Source organism: Oryx dammah, unplaced genomic scaffold (genome assembly GCF_014754425.2).
Source record: "Oryx dammah isolate SB20612 unplaced genomic scaffold, SCBI_Odam_1.1 HiC_scaffold_7, whole genome shotgun sequence".
Classification (NCBI taxonomy): Eukaryota; Metazoa; Chordata; class Mammalia; order Artiodactyla; family Bovidae; genus Oryx; species Oryx dammah.
In genome coordinates, this window is record NW_024070191.1 from 4,252,049 (window position 1) to 4,272,848 (window position 20,800).

At 39.8% G+C, this 20,800-nt stretch overlaps 1 protein-coding gene and 1 non-coding gene across 2 annotated transcripts in view; one reads left to right on the forward strand and one right to left on the reverse strand.

The window, feature by feature from the left end:
* The window catches only part of CSMD1 (CUB and Sushi multiple domains 1), a 2,078,553-nt gene that overhangs the window by 1,943,173 nt on the left and 114,580 nt on the right, over positions 1-20,800 (reverse strand). The gene's annotated exons all lie outside the window — the stretch shown is intronic.
* On the forward strand, positions 5,450-5,521 carry TRNAC-GCA. The gene has a single exon. It is a non-coding gene; the product is annotated as a tRNA-Cys (tRNA).

Genomic DNA, 20,800 nt, shown 5'->3' on the forward strand with positions numbered 1-20,800 from the left:
AGATGACAAACTGTGATTCAGGTAGAGGGAGTACCTTAGTCCCTTTAGGCTGCCATAACAAGATATCAAAAGATATTAAAGAGCAGAAGCATTACTTTGCCAACAAAGGTCCGTCTAGTCAAGGCTATGGTTTTTCCATTGGTCGTGTATGGATGTGAAAGTTGGACTGTAAAGGAAGCTGAGCGCCAAAGAATGGATGCTTTTGAACTGTGGTGTCGGAGAAGACTCTTGAGAGTCCCTTGGGCTGCAAGGAGATCCAACCAGTCCATCCTAAAGGAAATCAGTCCTGAATATTCATTGGAAGGACTGATGCTGAAGCTAAAACTCCAATACTTTGGCTCCCTGATGCAAAGAACTGACTCATTGGAAAAGACCCTAGTGCTGGGAAAGATTGAAGGTGGGAGGAGAAGCGGACGACAGAGGATGAGATGGTTGGATGGCATCACCAGCTCAATGGACATGAGTTTGGGTAGACTCCGGGAGTTGGTGATGGGCAGGGAGGCCTGGCGTGCTACAGTCCACGGAGTCACAAAGAGTCAGACACAACTGAGCGACCGAACTGAACTGAGCAAGATAGCACTGACTGGGCAGCTTATCAATAATAAAAATTATTTCTTACAGTTTTGGAGGCCGGGAATTCAAGGTCAAGACGCTTACAGATTTCTTGTCCAGTGAGGACTTTCCTCTTGTTTCCTACATGGAGTCTTCTCACAGGTCCTTACAGGGAGGAAGGGGCAAGGTTGTTCTCTGCATTAATCCTTCATGACATAATTATCTACCAAAGTCCTACCTCCCAACATCATCATCAAGAGGATTAGTATTTCTACCTGTGAATTTTGCAAAGACACAAACATTCAGATTGTAGCATGGGTATGTGGAAAATTAAAATTAAGAAGACAAGTTAATAAGCTATAGTGACAACTAATGAAAAATGATGGTTTGGAAGAAGATCGCATAGAGGTATGGAGACTATGGATATTTTGTAACATCAGAAGCAACAAGACATGATATTTAGTAAAAGACTGGAGAAATACAAAAATCAAGAATGCCTCCAAGTGTCTAGAACTAAGGCCTGGAATTGCTTTTTACTGACTTGAGAAAAACCACAAGGAGGAAGGGCTCAGAGATGTTGGGGTGCAGATATAAATATGGCAGGTGACCACACGGAGAAGGTGCTTGGGGCCATGCAGGTGATATCACGTTAGGATTTAGGGTTGCTCTAAGAGGTCTCAAGTCTGATCCCAGAGGCTTGAGACTTTCAGAGTTTAGGAAGATAGAAAAAGCTAGTACATGTGAGGGAGACCAAGCAGTCAGAGACATGAAGGGGGGCCGAGGGCACCCACGGCCTCTCAGTCAAGTCAGAGCAGAGGGGACCACCATAAACACGGCCATGTGGTTCTCAGAGACCACGTGAAAGGTAAATGGCAAGTGACCCTTCGGTTGGACCATGTTTGGGCCACTGGTGAACTGTGGTAGACGTCACAGTTAAAGGTTCCGTGTTTACCATCATGAAAAATGGCAACATCACTTATCAGGTTTATGTGGATAATCAACTATACATATAAATTGAGCAAGTTCTTCATTTCTTCTGACCTCAGCTGTTTCATCTCTAACATGGGGAGAAAAACGACATTGAAAAGTGTTTTGAGGATTACTTCAAAAATGTAACAAATACTAAAAACAGTGAGTGAGAGATATATTCTCAATGAATGGTGGTTATCTATTTTCTGCTGGTGAGATTAGCTGCCGTCTATGGGGTCGCACAGAGTCGGACACGACTGAAGTGACTTAGCAATAAAATCACTAGAGTCCTCATCCAACATCAATATATATGCAAGACTTCAGCAATCAGTTATTTACCCCAACCCCCATGAGAATCAACAGATCAGAACATGTAACTGGATTCTAGGACATCAGTACTGAGATCATATACACAGTCTTGTAACATTCAATTACTGCTGACTATTTTAGTGAAAAGCATAACTCACATCTATTTTTATCTCATACCCTCATTCCTGCAAATTTTAGCAACAATTTTGCAGAACCATTTCTGATTTTCACATAAGCAACACTCTCCTTGATATCTCTTCTTGGGGAGCTTGGGAGGATATTTACTTTGGATAAAAATGTGTGCATTTCTCAAATTCGATTCATGAATAATAAAAGCTTATCATTGTTTCTATCAAAATTAATATTTTATACAATAAATATGTACAACACAATTGATGTATCTGATAAGCATGTTACTTTGTATTTTTTTGGACTAATTTTAAATAAAATATGCAAATCCTTTAGGAAAAAGGAAATGGAATCAAAAGGTATTTTTTTCTTGATTTAAAGTTACCTTTCTAAGACAGGGCAAAAATTGTATTTTTTTTTTTAAGTAAACAACAAGTGAAATGTTACTTTTCTTCATAAATGGATTCTAAAAGAAATGTCAATGCATTATTCAAAAATGATTAATATTTGATTCAATACCTACCTAAATTTGGCAATATTATTATTCTTTGTATTAATAGTGTTTTTATTTCCTGGGCCATTAATCTTTTCTGTTTCAATGTAACATATAAAATGACATAATTATAGAGTTTATACAATCATGCATGCAAAACTATATCTGGTTATTTTTTAAATTAATTGTGTGGGTTTTCATCCAATATCTCAATGATAACAATGTGAATAAAAATTGGGCTGAGTTCCAAGTAGCTATTAAAGTACCTAAAATAGAATGCGCATCATTTTGAGGAACACACATACATACACACATACACACACACACACAATTTGGAGTAATTATGCCAAATCCATGATATATTTAGAATGAAAATCAAAACCAAATAATTACTTTAAAATGTACTCATCTTGTAACTGTTTAAAAATGATTTCTTCCTACCCATAAACTTGCCTAGTATTGCCCAGTGTAATGGACAGGAGTCATTTCCAAAAAATCTAAAGTGTATTTTAATTTGTGTATTCTCCTTAGGAAGCACTAGAGATAAAGAACTCACCTGCCAGTGTAGGAGATGTAAGGGAAGCAGGTTTGATTCCCAGGTCAGGAAGATCCCCTAGAGAAGGAAATGGCAACCCACTCCAGTGTTCTTGCCTGAAGAATCCCAAGGACAGAGGAGCCAGGTGGGCTACAATCCATGGGGTCACAAAGAATCAGACACAACTGAAGTGACTGAGCACACAGTTTAGTTTATATTTGAATTTTACATATGTGATTTTTTATGGGAAGAATCTTCATTACAATTACTTTTTCCCAAAGTTAATACCAATCTTTATTTTATAGCATTGAGTTGTTAGCTTTATTAATTTAAAATTTTTTATTCAATGGACACTCACATTCAGACATTAAGGATTACAATAAACAGGTTAAATAAATAAAGTCTTTGCATAAGTAAGAGAAACTATCTTGTGATTAAAAAAGATTCAATGAATAATTCCCATGTGGATGATAAAGATATGATTATTTTTATAAATTGGCTAAAACAAATAATGTTTGCATTCTCTGAGACGTTTCCATTCATAATGAACATCCGAAAGAGGTGAGCCAAATGAACTGATCTACGAACAAGAAACTGATTCAACTGATAGAGAACCGGCTTTTGGTTGACAAGGGGGAAGGGGAGAAGGGAAGAAAGGATTGGGAATTTGGCATGAGCAGATGCAAACTGTTACCTATGGGCTAAAAAATTAACAAGGTCCTACTGCATAGCACAGTGAACGATATTCAATATTCTGTAATAAACTATAATAAAAAGGAATATGAAAATATTATACATATGTATATTATATATATAACTGAATCACTTTGCCATACAGCAGAAATTAACCAAACATTGTAAATCACCTATAGTCAATAAAAAAGAGACAGCCTACTATCTGAAATTTATCCTAAATTCTGAAATTTCAGAATTTACCCTTTACACATACATAGACACTGGAGGCAAGAATACAGGAGTGGGTGGCCTTTCCCTTCTTCAGCAAATCTCAACACAGGGATTGAACCCAGGTCTCCCACATGGCAGGCAGATTCTTTACCAGCTGTTCAGTTCAATTCAGTTGTGTCTGACTCTTTGTGACCCCATGAACTACAGCAAGCCAGGCCTCCCTGTCCATCACCAACTCCCAGAGTCCACCCAAACCCATGTCCATTGAGTCAGTGATGCCATCCAACCGTCTCATCCTCTGTCGTCCCCTTCTCCTTCCCTCAATCTTTCCCAGCACCAGGGTCTTTTCCAGTGAGTCAGCTCTTTCCATCAGGTGGCCAAAAACTGGAGTTTCAGCTTCAACATCATTCCTTCCAATGAACACCCAGGACTGATCTCCTTCAGAATGGATTGGTTGGATCTCCTTGGAGTCCAAGGGACTCTCAAGAGTCTTCTCTAACACCACAGTTCAAAAGCATCAATTCTTCAGTGCTCAGCTTACTTTATAGTCCAACTCTCACATCCATACATGACCACTGAAAAAAACCATAACCTTGACTAGACAGACCTTTGTTGGCAAAGTAATGTCTCTGCTTTTTAATATGCTGTCTGGGTTGGTCATAACTTTCCTTCTAAGGAGTAAGTGTCTTCTAATTCCATGGCTGCAGCCACCATCTGTAGTGATTTTGAAACCCAGAAAAATAAAGTCAGCCACTGTTTCCACTGTTTCCCCATCTATTTCCCATGAAGTGATGGGACCAGATGCCATGATCTTTGTTTTCTGAATATTGAGCTTTAAGCCAACTTTTTCACTCTCCTCTTTCACTTTCATCAAGAGGCTCTTTAGTTCCTCTTCACTTTCTGCCATAAGGGTGGTGTCATCTGCATAGCTGAGGTTATTGATATTTCTCCTGGCAATCTTGATCCCAGATTGTGCTTCCTCCAGCCCAGCATTTCTCATGATGTACTCTGCATATAAGTTAAATAAGTAGGGTGACAATATACAGCCTTGACATACTCTTTTCCCTATTTGGAACAATTCTATTGTTCCATGTCCAGTTCTAATTGTTGCTTCCTGACCTGCATACAGATTTCTCAAGAGGCAGGTCAGGTGGTCTGGTATTCCCATCTCTTTCAGAATTTTCCACAGTTGATTGTGATCCACACAGTCAAAGGCTTTGGCATAGTCAATAAAGCAGAAATAGATGCTTTTCTGGAATTATCTTGCTTTTTTGATGATCCAGTGGATGTTGGCAATTTGATCTCTGGTCAAAAGGAAAACCCAAGAATACTGGAGTGGGTAGCCTATCCTTCTGCAGATTGAGCCAGAAATAGAACCAGGCTCTCCTGCATTGCAGACGGGTTCTTTCCCAACTGAGCTATCAGGGAAGCCCCCCACAGACACACACACTCACAAATCTGGCAGAACTGAGGTAGCACTCTCCTTCTGTAAAGCATATGTTAATATCACCTAACAATTATATATATATTTCTAAGTGTATGCATTATATAGGGCTTCCCTGGTGGCTCAGAGGATAAAGCATCTGCCTGCAATGCAGGAGACCCAGGTTCGATCCCTGGGTTGGGAAGATCCCCTGGAGAAGGAAACGGCAACCCACTCCAGTATTCTTGCCTGGAGAATCCCATGGACGGAGGAGCCTGGTGGGCTACAGTCCATGGGGTCGCAAAGAGTCGGACACGACTGAGTGACTTCACTTCACTTCACATGTATTATATAAAGTTATGTATATAATTCTTAAATGAAGTATGATATTTTAAATTCAAATTTGCTTAACATGTTACCTAATTCTTGACTTATTTCAATGATGTGCACTTAAACAATTCTCATACAGAAAAACAGAACTGTTATTTAGGAAATTAAAGTGCCTGCAGTTCCACAAAATCTCTGGCATAGTGTTCTTACGGAAATAACATGCATTGCCTCTGCTTTGAATAAAGAGAAAATCTCATTAAGAATCTTGGAACTTACTGCAATAAAATCAGCAGCTTACACTGAAAACAGTTACTTCATTTTCTTCATCCCTATAATGTCTGAAGTAAACCTGATGGCTGTGAGTAATAAAAAATTAGTTTCATTGTGTTTTTTTAAAATTTCCCATCAAAAAAATGATTTAACAACACATTAGAAGATCTTTTGGAAAACAATATTTTTATTATCCCAACAATGACCATCATTAAAGTGACTTCAGTTTGCATTTTAATATAGATCGAAATACAATGAACATCAATTTGCAGTTCTTTTTCTGATAGAAGTTAGATGGTCTTCTGTCAACCCCAGTTGCTCTACCGCACAGCTTGCACATAGTAGGTTCAGAGGAAAACAAATGGTGCTACCCTAACAAAAATAGAGGTCTTTTTAGGAGGCTCAGGTGTAAAGAATCTGCCTGCCAACTCAGGAGACCCAGGAGACCCGGTTCAAGCCCTGAGTCAGGAAGATCCCTGACAGAAGGAAATGGCAACTCACTTCAGTATTGTTGCCTGGAAAATCCCATGGACAGAGGAACTTAGCAGGCTACAGTCCCTGGGGTCACAAGGAGTCGGACATGACTGAGTGACTAAGCACGCATACAACCAAAACCTGAAGCCTGTTTTATGCACTGACCAGATCTTAAGAGGGCTCAGCTGAACAATAGTTCTTAAGCTTTATGTATTTTAGGACTCACTGTTTTTCATTTAATTTTAACTAGACTAAATCATGAAGTTGAAAGAAAAATCACTGTGAAGAGCTTTTAATGCTCTCGTGTTGATCATTTGAAATTCTTGCTCCCAAAGTGGTTTCCATCAGTTTATGGTTACACAGGAAATCCTTGAAATGTAACATAGCAGCAACAGCTAAATTGGAAAGACTGGCATTATGTCATATTATGTCGCCCAGGTTTTGACACCTGGATGGTTCTAAGCCTACATGAACCGTCAATACAGTAATCCAGCTGTGGTACCAGTTCAAAGTGATTAGAACTATGTCAACTAAACTGCAAAGTTCGTAACATGGGTGTAAGATGGCATATTGGTGACAAAGGTTCGTATAGTCAAAGCTATGGCTTTTCCAGTATTCATATACGGATGTGAGAGTTGGAGCAAAAAATAATAATAAATAAATGGAATAAAATCTAAAAAAAAAAAAAACAGAAGGCTGAGTGCCGAAGAACTGATGCTTTTGAACTGTGGTGTTGGAGAAGACTCCTGAGAGTCCCATGGGCAGTAAGGAGATCAAACCAGTCCGTCCTAAAGGAAATCAACCTTGAATATAATTGGAATGACTGATGGTGGAGCTGGAAGCTCCAGTACTTTGGTCACGTGACGCAAAGAGCTGATTCACTGGAAAAGACCCTGATGCTGGGAAAGATTGGTGGCAAAAGGAGAGGAGGGCGGCAGAGGATGAGATGGTTAGATAACATCGCTGACTCAATGGACGTGAATTTGAGCAAACTCTGGGAGACAGTGAAGGACAGAGGAGCCTGGCGTGCTGCAGCCCATGGGATCATAGAGCTGTACAGGACTTAGTGCCTCAGCAAGAAGGGGATGGCCACTCTTTTCACTTCAAGTGAAAAGCTTTCCACAAAACGTCAATTTATCAGACTTTCTTAAATTCACATTAAATCTCTTTCTTGGTTCTTAGTCCTGCTGCAAATACTGTATGCATCTAATCACCTATTTAATTCTCCAGGCATTGTTCCCACACGGACAGAACCAAAAAATGACGACCTCTGTCTTTGAAGAGTATCTCCTGTGGATATCATTTTCCTAATTGCTCCTCTAAGGTAATGCTGACTAAAGAGCCTGTTCTATTCTTTTTTCTTTCCTTTTTTTTTCTTTTTTTAAGAAACACATCTACATTTGAAAAGACATCCATTTTTCTCACTGCTTCATGCTAGACACTCTTAATCCCCTCAAAACAAGAACTATACTTGATGATTAAGTAAACAGTCCAAAGAAGCTAAGTTATTTCTCCAAGGGCACAGAACTTACCTGTACAAGAGCTGAGTCAGAACTGAAAATGGCATTTGCTGCTTTTCCTTTACCAAGATCATAAAGAAATACATATAAATAAATATTTAAATAAAGAAATACATATAAATAAAAGTTGTAACATGAAAATGTTAATAGTCAACCTTCCATCTAGTTTCTGTTTAGTTATTAAACACATAAGGCAATGAATGAAAAGTGAAGGATATATATTCCAACAATTCAGAGTCCTTATTTTTTATGATCTTATCATTGTAACTTTATCATCCACAGAGAACCCTTACATTTTGTGGCCTTATCATTCCTTAATATGGAATGTGCTGAGTACTACAGAGATTTTAGATGCTGGAATTATTAATAATAAGAATTAATTCTCTGAAAACTTCAGTTGTTCATTTTTTTTCATTCAAAATAAACCATTCAGAAAACAGATTGGCGAGAAATTTAAGAAAATAAAATGAGCCCTATGATAACAAGTGGACCCATATCTTTACTTTCATAATTAATTTCACCATTATTACAGCTCAATCTTTTTGGTGTACCTTTCAAACCATCTGCAAAAGCTAGAAAAATCTGGAGTTGTCAAGTGCTATGCAAATTGATGAGTCCGCTCCTCAAATAGCTTCTGGAAAATGAATGGCCCCACTGCTATGTCTTGTCATCAAAGAGCATTTGATTAATATTTCCCCTCCTTACAAAGATGACCAACACTTGATTATATGAGAGGTATTACTAAGTGCAAAACCTAAATATATCCTATGTAAATAGAGACATCCCAGTGAGGTAGAGTTATTTATAGGCAGCAATTATCTGAGGCCATCATACTTTCTAGTTGAGCCAAACACTGATTTTGAATTTCTTTATTTTTGCAAAAGCAAATTGCTAGTGATGGTCCCACAGCGGCCATAACATGGCTTTTTTCATAGATGCTGTATTTTATAGCCACCTTGCACTTAACTTTATTATGCCAAAATGCAAGCTTGGGTATAGAATGATGGTGCTGAAGGAAGTTACAGGTTGGAATGTGTTGGTTTATGTGTATGTAACTTCTCAAAGATAATGTCATACTAATGACTGACACAGTTTATTTTTCAGTTGCTTAAAGGGAAGTGCATTGCTGATCTCTGTAAGAAGTGGATTGACTTTGATACATATGGCAACACTTAGCCGGCTGCACGCCATCAATGCTGCTTGCCTTTGCAATATTGCACATCAAATGCACTGTCACAGACCTCAGGTGGGACCCTCCAGCTAAGACCTTACTACCAAGACATGTGGCAGTACAGGTACTTTCAGGGTTTGTAATCCTTTAAATTCAGTTTTCAAAAACGGCTAGATATGTAAAAAGTTTTGGCAAATAACTGCTTTCTTGTGACCTTCACTTTGCCTCCTAGACCAAGAGAGACAGCAGTAAGAGGGATTCTCCAACCAAAGTCTACTCATCTGCAGAATGGGAGAATAATGGGCTGATATAGAATTGAGTAAGTTAATATATATGTATTGCTTGGAGGAAAATGCTTGGTCCTAATTTATATGTTATTTTTAATTAGTAGTCATTTAATATTAGTGTTAGCATTAACACATTCTTATCACTATTATTATAAAGCCAGTCATTGTCATTAACTTCAATTGAGGAACCATAAATAAGGGTCCAATAGTCTACTTACTTTCAAGATTAACTGATAATGTGTTCCTAGGAATGGGACTTCCCAGGTGAGACTAGTGGTAAAGAACTCTCCTGCAAAGCAGGAGACATAAGAGACATGGGTTTGATCCTTGGGTGGGGAATATCCTCTGGAGGTGGGCATGGCAACCCACTCCAGTATTCTTGCCTGGAGATTCCTATGGACAGAGGATCCTGGCGGGCAACAGTCCATGGGGTCACAAAGAGTCAGACATGACTGAAGTGACTTACCATGCACACAGGCACCTACAAATAAAAATACAGCTAATAATGGGGTGTGTTGGTTAAAAGTATTGGATGTGGTACCAGTCAGAACTAAATTTGAAATCAGTGGCAATTAGATAGTAGCTGTGCAATTCTGTAAAAGTAGTAAAAATCCTTGTTAAAAAATTACTCTGTGTGTGTTAGCTCCCCTGAAAAATAGAAATTGATACTATCACTGATTCAAGACAATTTTTGAGAGGGTAAAATGAGATAATACTTGCAATTCTGACACTGAGGATTCACTCATAGGAGTGTGGGAAGAGATGTATCTATGTTCATGTATACATGTATCTACATATTATAGACAGCAGATTGCAAATACTCACTGAAGTCTGTATTTTATTATATAGTAGTACAGGGAGGCCTGGCGTGCTGCGATTCATGGGGTCGCAAAGAGTCGGACACGACTGAGCGACTGAACTGAACTGAACTGAACTGACACATCGTTTTGAAGTGCTAAAACATGTTTTCAGTTGCAAAAGAGAAACAATCTTCTGTATCACTTTTATTTAACTATGTGTGTATGCGTGCGTGTTAGTTGCTCATTCCTGTCTAACTCTTTGGTACCCTTGGACTGTAGCCCACCAGGCTCCTCTGTCCATGGGATTCTCCAGGCAAAAATACTGGAGTGGGCTGTCATTTCCTTCTCCAGGGGATCTTCCCACCCAGATATCGAGCCCAGGTCTCCTGCATTGTGGGCAGGTTCTTTACCATCGGAGCTCCCAGGGAAGCTCCACTTAAATACATAAGTATTACCAAATTTGTGGCCCAGAAAATACTCACCTAATAAGTTAAATGCTAACAATTTTGTAGACCCGATATAGCTTAAGAACTGCATTTTCTTCCTTACGTATATACACATGCATACGCACATACCATTAACTCCATTGTGTTTTTAATACACTAATGGAAACCAAGAAGAAACTAATTCTCTAGGGCTACTGGATAGCTTTCTTGTAAGTTAAGACTCCATCTGTTTTAATTACTGTATTACACATCAGTGAGGTAATTGACTAAATTTCCCTTACCAAACAGAATACTTAGTAATCACTAAATTGTAAATGAAAGCGTGTGTGTGTGTGTCTTAAGTCACTTCAGTGGTGTCCGACTCTGTGTGAGCCCATGGACTGTAGCTCACCAGGCTCCTCTGTCCATGGGATTCTCCAGGCAAGAATACTGGAGTGGGTTGCCATGCCCTCCTCCAGGGGATCTTCCCCTCCCAAGGATTGTACCTGGATCTCCTGCACTGCAGGCAGATTCTTTACCATCTGAGGCACCAGGAAAGCCCAAATGAAAGCATATATCTGTACAAATTATAACAAACTCAAGATGGTTGGATATAATTTATGTATTAATATGTTCGTAGTACATGGTTCTTATGAAAAGTTACAGTTTTGTGTTAAATGTTGCAGTCTAGTTAATGATAATTAAAAGACAAACCAAAACAACAGCAGCATAATATCCTGAATTTCTCATTATCATTTCTTTCTGCCTGTATGGATATTTAAGAAAACTTGGGAAGCATAATGCTCTCTCTTTCTTCTTTTTTTAAACTGTTAAAATACCTTCTACATTCTTGGAATAGAGAATAAACAAAACCAAAACCTTTCCACTTGCTTATTTTTGCCTATTATATGTTATAACTGGTCTTTATCATATTTCCAATATTTCTTTTCAATGAGATGAGTTCATTTTGTATTTAGAAATTCTAAAGAACAAAGACGATTCAGTATATTGCCATAATCTTAGATAGTTATATAATTGCTTGCTGCTGCTATTGCTGCTAAGTCGCTTCAGTCGTGTCCGACTCTGTGCGACCCCATAGACGGTGGCCCACCAGGCTCCGCCGTCCCTGGGATCCTCCAGGCAAGAACACTGGAGTGGGTTGCCATTTCCTTCTCCAATGCATGAAAGTGAAAAGTGAAAGTGAAGTCGCTCAGTCGTGTCCGACTCGTAGCGACCCCATGGACTGCAGCCCACCAGGCTCCTCCGTCTGTGGGACTTTCCAGGCAGGAGTGCTGGAGTGGGGTGCACCGCCTTTTCCGGTATAATTGCTTAACATGATATTTAAAAATTAGCAGAAATGCAGAATGTGCTTCAGTCTCTAATGGCAACTGCAAAGTGTCTCTCCTGCATGCCACACTGCGGGTCGTTAAGATTTCTGCTAAATAAAACCAATATTCATTGTTTCAGAGTCTCTTTATTTGGTCACATATTTTTACTTAATCAAACTACCCACGCTTATCACAAAAATATTTATACATTACAGAATTGTGCAAACTGAATTGTGAAAAACTCCTTTTTCTTTTCTAACCTTAACTCCTCAACCCAAGAGTTAAAATTGGTAATACCTTGTAGGTGACATATCCATGTAGAACTTTTATTGTATATGCAAAAATGGAAGATATACATATACCATCCAGTCACATTTCTATGTGTTGTTATCTCATTTAATAATATAGTTCAGAAACTCAACAGAGATATAACAATTTCCTCAAAGGATGCACAGGATTCCACAGTTTGGGTGCACCAAAATATATAGTCAGGCGCTATTGTGATAGCCATTTAGAATGATACCATCTTAAATTCAGATGTAATTTAAACATAAGTTGTCGTGTGTATATGTATAATTATGCGTAAGCATGACTGCTAAGTCACTTCAGTAGTGTCCGACTTTTTTTGAGACCCTACGGACTATAGCCCACAAGACTACTATCCATAGGGATTCTCCAGGCAAGAACACTGGAGTGGATTGCCATGCCCTCCTCCAGGGCATCTTCCCAACCCAGGGATCCTACCTTGTATCTCTTACGTCTCCTGCTTCGACAGGTGGGTCCTTTATCACTAGCACCACCTGAGAAGCCCAATCATACATATATATATATATATATATATATATATAAAATTATGAACAGAGTAGGTACATATGAAGTTAGAACCTTGATAATTTATATTATCTTCAATAGATTTTAGTGGATAAATCTTCCTACAAGTTTTAATTTGTCCTCTCTGGTCTTTTTTGCTCTTATCTTTATTACCGTTCTCCTTCATTTTCTGCCTTCCTCCCTCCCTCCCTTCCTTGCTTACTGAGGAAATCTGCCTGGATATTTGGAATTCACAGCAAGACCTGACGCCCTGCTTTCCTTCACTGCAGGATGCAGTGTGCCCTGAGATCTTGAGTCTTCTCATCCCTTTCTCGTGTAGTAGGATCCTAATGACTCAGATTAGATCAGGCATAAGGATCATAACAGAACAAGCCTTACACCCCGTCATCTGAGGATACACAAGTTCATTGACTCTCTAAAATGATCTGGCCTTGGCATATGTGACAGTTGTTTCACACTTTGGAATTAAAAAGTGACCTGTTTTCTTCTACCAAAGCCATTATTTCACTGATATGAATTATTAAATGTGGGTTTTATCTTGCATTTGATTTACAGTGGCAAGCAATTTACATTTGTTTTGATGCAAAGAATCTCACAGGAGCAACTCATGAGATGAAGCTTCGGCATTTGTCTAGCGCCATCTACTGTCCATGTCCTGCAGAAGCATGGATCTCACCCCCGTAAGGAAGCTGACAGTACCCTACAGTGTAGCTTCAACAGCTGCCAACAGGATACGACTGGAAAGAGAGAGCACGGAAGAGAAAGCTGGGTGGGGAAGCTAAGCAGTGGTAGACAAAGCAGAGAAAAGAGACTAAAACACTCACACAGGCACGGAAGTACGCTCGACGATGAACTTAGATGTTAGGAAACACTAAGAAATGGTTTTGTGTATATACAGACATTCACAAACACACACGTCACACAGTCTCCAAAGATTAATGAAAGCCATTCAGTAAACACCTAGAAAATCATTTTTTTCGGTTACAAAGAAGAAATTACTATTAGCAGGGAACCATATTTTTTAATTTCTTCTGAATAAGTTATTATTAGAGTAAAATATTAATATTTCAGTGAAAAGAAAACGATCTATTCAAGCCCATTAGAAAAATACCCCATTGTTGTTCTCCAGTCGCTCAGTTGTGTCCGACTCTTTGCGACCCCATGGACTGCAGCACACCAGGCTACCCTGTCCTTCACCAGCTCCCAGAGCTGTTCATACTCATGTCCATTGAGTCAGTGATGCCGTCCATTCATTTCGTCCTCTGCCATCCCCTTCTCCTCCTGCCTTCAATATTTTCAAGCAACAGGGTCTTTTCAAATGAGTCTAAAAACACCCCACAGGATAAAGATTATAATACAAGAAGTACAGTCAGTGCAGCTTGGTTCTAGCAATGGCAAAAGTACAAACGGTTGCTGGATCTGTTCCCCTGCTGGGTAATAACAGGAATTTAATGAAATATGCAGGCCACTTTTAGAACTCAGACTTCAAGTCTTCTATTACTTTGATATAAATTTACCTTCCACAACAAGATAATTCATACATGTCCACTTGCTGCTTCTTTAAAAGGGAATTACATTCATAGGCAACACAATTCACTTAGAATGTATTTAAAAATACAGCAAATCCCCTAGCTACAATCAAATTCCATTTTGAGAACATGTTCCTCAGTCCAGTTCATCCATAAGTCCAACAAAGTTAGCCTAGGTACTCGACTATCACAATCAGCTATACGCATGCATGCTAAGTTGCTTCAGTCACGTCCAACCCTTTGCAACCCTATGGACTGCAGCCTGCCAGGCTTCTCTATTCACGGGATTCCGCATGCAAGAATACCGCAGTGGGTTGTCATGCCTTCCTGCAGGGAATCTTCCCCGACCTAATATTCAAACCTGCGTCTCCCGCGTTTCCTGCAGTGCAGGTGGGGTCTTTACCACTAGCGCCCCCTGGGAAGCCTAGTTGGCTCTATAGTACTGTTCTGTAATAGATTCTTAATGCTTTTCACACAAATATTACATAAAAACACAAAACAAAAAATAAAGAAAAAGTTTAATCTTACAGTACAGTACCTTACAGTACGATAGCAGAGTATACCTGGCATATCGGGGCTGGAATCGAGTGAAGAGGCAAGAACTGCTGCCTGGAGGAGGAGGAGGATGTGGGAGATGGCAGAGCTGAAGGCTCACCAGCAACAGCAGACAGGGCGCCCGCTGCAATTTCACTCGCGCCCGACACCAGCGGCACAGGGTCTCGGTTCTTGCTGGATTCAATTCTATCTACCTTCTCATTTCTGGACACCCTGAGCTTCAATGATACTTTATCACTGTAGTCGATACTGTACTATACAGAAAAGTGCAGAAAAGCACAACAGCTTGTAGAGGATGTACATACATAACAATGTGAGCCAGACATGCGAACTAACTTGTGTGACCAAATGAGAGCACACGTTCACATATTTGAAAGTTCACAACTTGCTGGTTCACATGTAGGAGACTTACTGGAATTGTGTAAGAACGCACACCTCTTGGAAATACAGAGCAGACTGCCAAAGATATGCAAGTGGCCTGTTTTTTTGTTAGGATCTCTATTTCATGCAGATTAAAAACACTTTTTAATAATAGTTACCCTTATGGCAGAAAGTAAAGAGGAACTAAAAAGACTCTTGATGAAAGTGAAAGAGGAGAGTGAAAAAGTTGGCTTAAAGCTCAACATTCAGAAAACAAAGATCATGGCATCTGGTCGCATCACTTCATGGGAAATAGATGGGGAAACAGTGGAAACAGTGTCAGACTTTATTTTGGGGGGCTCCAAAATCACTGCAGATGGTGACTGCAGCCATGAAATTAAAAGACGCTTACTCCTTGGAAGGAAAGTTATGACCAACCTAGATAGTATATTCAAAAGCAGAGACATTACTTTGCCAACAAAGGTCCATCTAGTCAAGGCTATGGTTTTTCCTGTGGTCATGGATGGATGTGAGAGTTGGACTATGAAGAAGGCTGAATGCCAAAGAATTGATGCTTTTGAACTGTGGTGTTGGAGAAGACTCTTGAGAGTCCCTTGGACTGCAAGGAGATCCAACCAGTCCATTCTGAAGGAGATCAGCCCTGGGATTTCTTTGGAAGGAGTGATGCTAAAGCTGAAACTCCCATACTTTGGCCACCTCATGTGAAGAGTTGACTCATTGGAAAAGACTCTGATGCTGGGAGGGATTGGGGGCAGGAGAAGAAGGGGACGACCGAGGATGAGATGGCTGGATGGCATCATGGACTTGATGGACATGAGTTTGAGTGAACTCCGGGAGCTGGTGATGGACAGGGAGGCCTGGCGTGCTGCGATTCATGGGGTCGCAAAGAGTCGGAGACTGAGCGACTGAACTGAACTGATGCTTAGTTTTTTCAACCAGATTTCTTGAACCAGATGATGTGCAAACTGAAAGAAATCAGCCTATTTTAATGCTTTCTTCATTCTAACTATACAAGAATGCTTTTTGCAGCCTTCACCGGTGGCAGTAGTGCTGAAGAACCTGCCTGCCAATGCGGGAGACCTAGGGGACAACACGGGCCAGTCCCTGGGAAGATGCCCTGGCGGAGGGCATGGCAACCCACTCCAGTGCTCTTGCCTGGAGAATCCCACGGACAGAAGAGCCTGGTGAGCTACAGCCCATAGGATCGTAAAGAGTCAGACACAACTGAAGCGACTTAGCGCACACACACACAGACCACCAAGGAAAATATTTCCATCTCAGGAATGCTTATTTATATATGCCTTTTTAAAACTTAGCAGGCCAGCTGAAAACTGATTAGTCAGCAAAGTTCAATGAAATATATTTTACGTGTAAAATTTTAAAGACTACAATTGTGACCATTCTCCTCTGGGCTGAATGTACCAGTTTATATTTGACTCATTTCTCATTTTCTGGGAGCATTTTTTTTTTCTTTCTCATATCTAAACTAGTTGAAGTAATAGGACTTAAGAATAAGACACAATTAGCAGCACTGTAGGAAAAGATGAACCGAAAAGTAAAGAATAAATTACTTTGAGAAGGTTGGCTTTCTCCTAATTCACATACCTACCACAAAAGTGCTTACACACATTATATAAACTCAGGACAAATAAAAATAAAAATTAAATATACAGAGAAAAGATCAAAGAATTTCACGGAAACAAATAAAAGCTCCCCTCTTTATCTGGAGCTTAATTTTAACAGCTCTGTTTCAAATTTACTGTGCTGTGACTTCCATTTATAGAGAATTAAGTTTTTCTCTTTATCATCCTCTTGTTTATCACACCACATTCTTTACACTCAAAGCTTTGTCTGCTTACAATGGCACTTGAATAAGAGAGGAGTGTAGCTAAATAAAATATGAAGCTAAATTTATAGAAATGTGCACAAAAAGATTCCAACGTGCAGCCAGAATTTTGACGAGCATAAGAAAACCCATTGCATTTTCTAATCCTATAGGAACGAAAGTTCAAATAAGTCAGGTTTCTTTACATTTTCTCTTATCTAAGGAACTACTGGGAGAAAAAGAATAAGTAGAATCATCTGCAACCATGTAAATACTTTCAAAGAAGAACCCCAACTGGCTATGTGTCTGGACTTGACAAGGGTTCGAATCATCCTCCATAAAGCACAGTCTAAAGATGTAGTGTCTCAAATCTTTTAATGAACACGTCTATCTTCTTTGCTCCAAGTAAAAACCTGTAAACAACCAAACTGTTCTAACAAATACAGCTTTAGGAATGAGAGACCATTGTATTTAATTGGAAAAAGGAACCACTTCAGTAGAGAACTGGAAATCCACACAGCCATACACACCCACACATACACCCCCACATCTGCATATACTCATGCCCCTGTTCAAAAATATTAATACTACCTGTTAATATCCTATTAGAGCATAATCAAATCATTTCATTTCTGCAGGTTACATATCCCTAGAAAATGCTATCATTGTCTGAGAATAGTACCAATTTTTCTTATGAGTCCTACAAGTTCCCTCCAAAGTTGGGTCTAAGAAGTTATTTGTGAATAAAAATTATTTGCAAGTAAAACTATTCCAAGTAAATAGATTATTTTGGAGCTAGTGCTGCAAAACTGTAGAGAGGAAGGAGCAGGTGAGGCAAGGAGATAAAGGGGAGGGAAGAAGCAAACGCATGGGGATTATTAAGTAACTCAACCCTGTGGGCAACTTGGGCTCAATCTTACTAGGAAACTGGGAAGAGAGCAGGACTTCCACCCCAGGGTCATCCTGCTTGAGAGAAGTCTAACGGCTATATAGATAAATGCATCTTCTACTTTCTAAAAAGTACCAGAAATACATAAAAAGTAACCTCTGCAGGAAGACAGGTGTGGAGGAAAGATGGTGTGGAATCACAATTTCTTATTATCCTACTGACTTTGTGAATGCCTTTTGCTCTTTGCGACCCATGGGCAACAGCATGCCAGGCCTCCCTGTCCATCACCAACTCCCAGAGCTGCTCAAACACATGTCCATCTAGTCAGTAATGCCATCCAATCATCTCATCCTCTGTCGTCCCCTTCTCTTCCTGCCTTCAATTTTTTCCCAGCATCAGGGTCTTTTCCAGTGAGTCAGTTCTTTGCATCAGGTGGGCAAAGTACTAGAGCTTAAGCTTCAGCAATCAGACCTTCCAATGAATATTCAAGATGGACTGGTTTGATCTCCTTGCAGTCCAAGGGACTCTCAAGAGTCTTCTCCAACTCCACAGTTCAAAAGCATCAATTCTTTGATTCTCAGGTTTCTGTAGGGTTCAACTCTCACATCCATATATGACTAATGGGAAAAACAATAGCTTTGACTAGAAGGACCTTTATTCGTAAAGTAATGTCTCTGCTTTTTAATATGCTGTCTAGGTTAGTCATAGCTCTTCTTCCAAGGAGCAAGCATCTTTAAATTTTGGAGCCCAAGAAAATAAAGTCTGTCACTGTTTCCATTGTTTCCTCATCTATTTGCCATGAAGTGATGGGACCAGATGCCATGATCTTAGTTTTTTGAATGTTGAGTTTTAAGCCAGCTTTTTCACTCTTCTCTTTCACTTTCATCAAGAGGCTCTTCAGTTTCTCTTCACTTTCTGCCGTAAGGGGGGTGTCATTGGTATATCTGAGGTTACTGATATCACTCCCCCGATCCTGATTCTGGGTTGTGCTTCATCCAGACCAGCATTTCACATGATGCAATCTACATATAAGTTAAATAGCAAGGTGACAATATATGACCTTGATGTATTCCTTTCTCAATTTGGGACCAGTCTGTTCGAAAGGAATTAACTAAGTGGTAGTTATACAAACGATTCCCCATAGAAAGAATGGACCATTCTCATCACAAGCTAGAGAAGCTGTTAGTAGTGTTTGAGGGTAATCTTCTTTACTTGTGTAAGGTCTTCTCTTCTGGGTTTTATACATTTTAAAAATTCCAGATAGCACACTGCATGCCTTTCACTTAGGGAATGCCCAAGGTGAATTGGTTGATTTTAAGTTAAAAGTTTGGAATTTGTTAATATGTCACAGGGATCCGAGGATGAGAAGACATGACCTAGTACATCATGTGAAATGCCAGGCTGAATGACTCACAATCTGGAAATAAGATTGCTGGGAGAAATATCCACAACCTCAGATACACAGATGATACCCCCATAATGACAGAAAGCAAAGAGGAACTAAAGAGCCTCTTGATGAAAGTGAAAGAGAAGAGTGAAGAAGCTGGCTTAAAATTCAACCTTCAAAAAACTAACATTATGAGCATGGGCATCTGGTCCCATCATTTCATGGCAAATAGATGGGGAAAAAGTGGAAACAGTGACAAGATCTTATTTTCAAATTGTGGTGCTGGAGAAAATTCTTGAGAGTCCCTTGGACAGCAAGGATATCAAACCAGTCAATCCTAAAGGAAATCAACCCGGAATACTCATTAGAAGGTCTAATGCTGAAGCTGAGGCTCCAATACTCTGGCCACCTGATATGAGAAGCTGACTCATTTGAAAAGATTCTGATGCTGGGAAAGATTGAGGGCAGGAGGAGAAGGGGACGGCAGAGGATGAGATGGTTGGATGGCATCACCGACTCAATGGACATGGGTTTGAGCAAACTTCATGAGATGGTGAAGCACAGGGAAGCCGGATGTGCTGCAGTCCATGGGGTCCCAAAGAGTTGGACACGATTTACTGACTGAACAACAACAAGACACAGAAGAAAGTACAGATGTTCCAGGAAGAGGGAATGATAACTGAAGGAAGGGCTGATGAAGGCAGAGGGTGTGCACCGACGGGCAGCTGATTCCTGAAATCAGATGACAGGACACTAGGGTTTCAGAGTAGAGTTCAAATGTTAAGGTGATGTGATTTAATATTGTAGCCACCAAGCAACGTTTATAAACAGAATATAATGTAATATTCATGCTTTAGAGTATGGTGACCACATGGAAAATATACTCAAGGAAAGAGAAAATGCAAGCAGGGAGAAATTGATGAGAGATCTACTGTAATATTCAACTAGGGGAGTGATTAGGGAGACAGGATATAGGAAATACTGTTTAAGAAATGTGTATGAGATGTATTTTGGTAGGATATAAAAAGCAATTAAAGTCAGAGAATGAGGAGGAATAGTTGCGACTAACAGAACGATCCAGCATGGGTAACTAGTTGGATCATAGAATTAACTGGTATCATGGAAAGAGACTGGGAGAATATTTGGGGGCTGGGGATGACATTACAGGGACTACCACGACATTGGGCTTCCCTGGTGGCTCAGACGGTAAAGCATCTGCCTGCAGCGTGGGAGACCGGGTTCAATCCCTGGGTCAGGAAGATCTCCTAGAGAAGGAAATGATAACCCACTCCAGTACTCTTTCCTGGAAAATCCCATGGACAGAGGAGTGTGGTGGGCTACAGTCCATGGGGTTGCAAAGAGTTGGACAGGACTGAGTGACACCCCTTTCACTTCGGTCTTTCACGACAACATTGGAAACGTGCGTTTGCAAGTCACGGTGGATATAAACAGAGAAATGCACAACTGGAATTTGTTTACAAG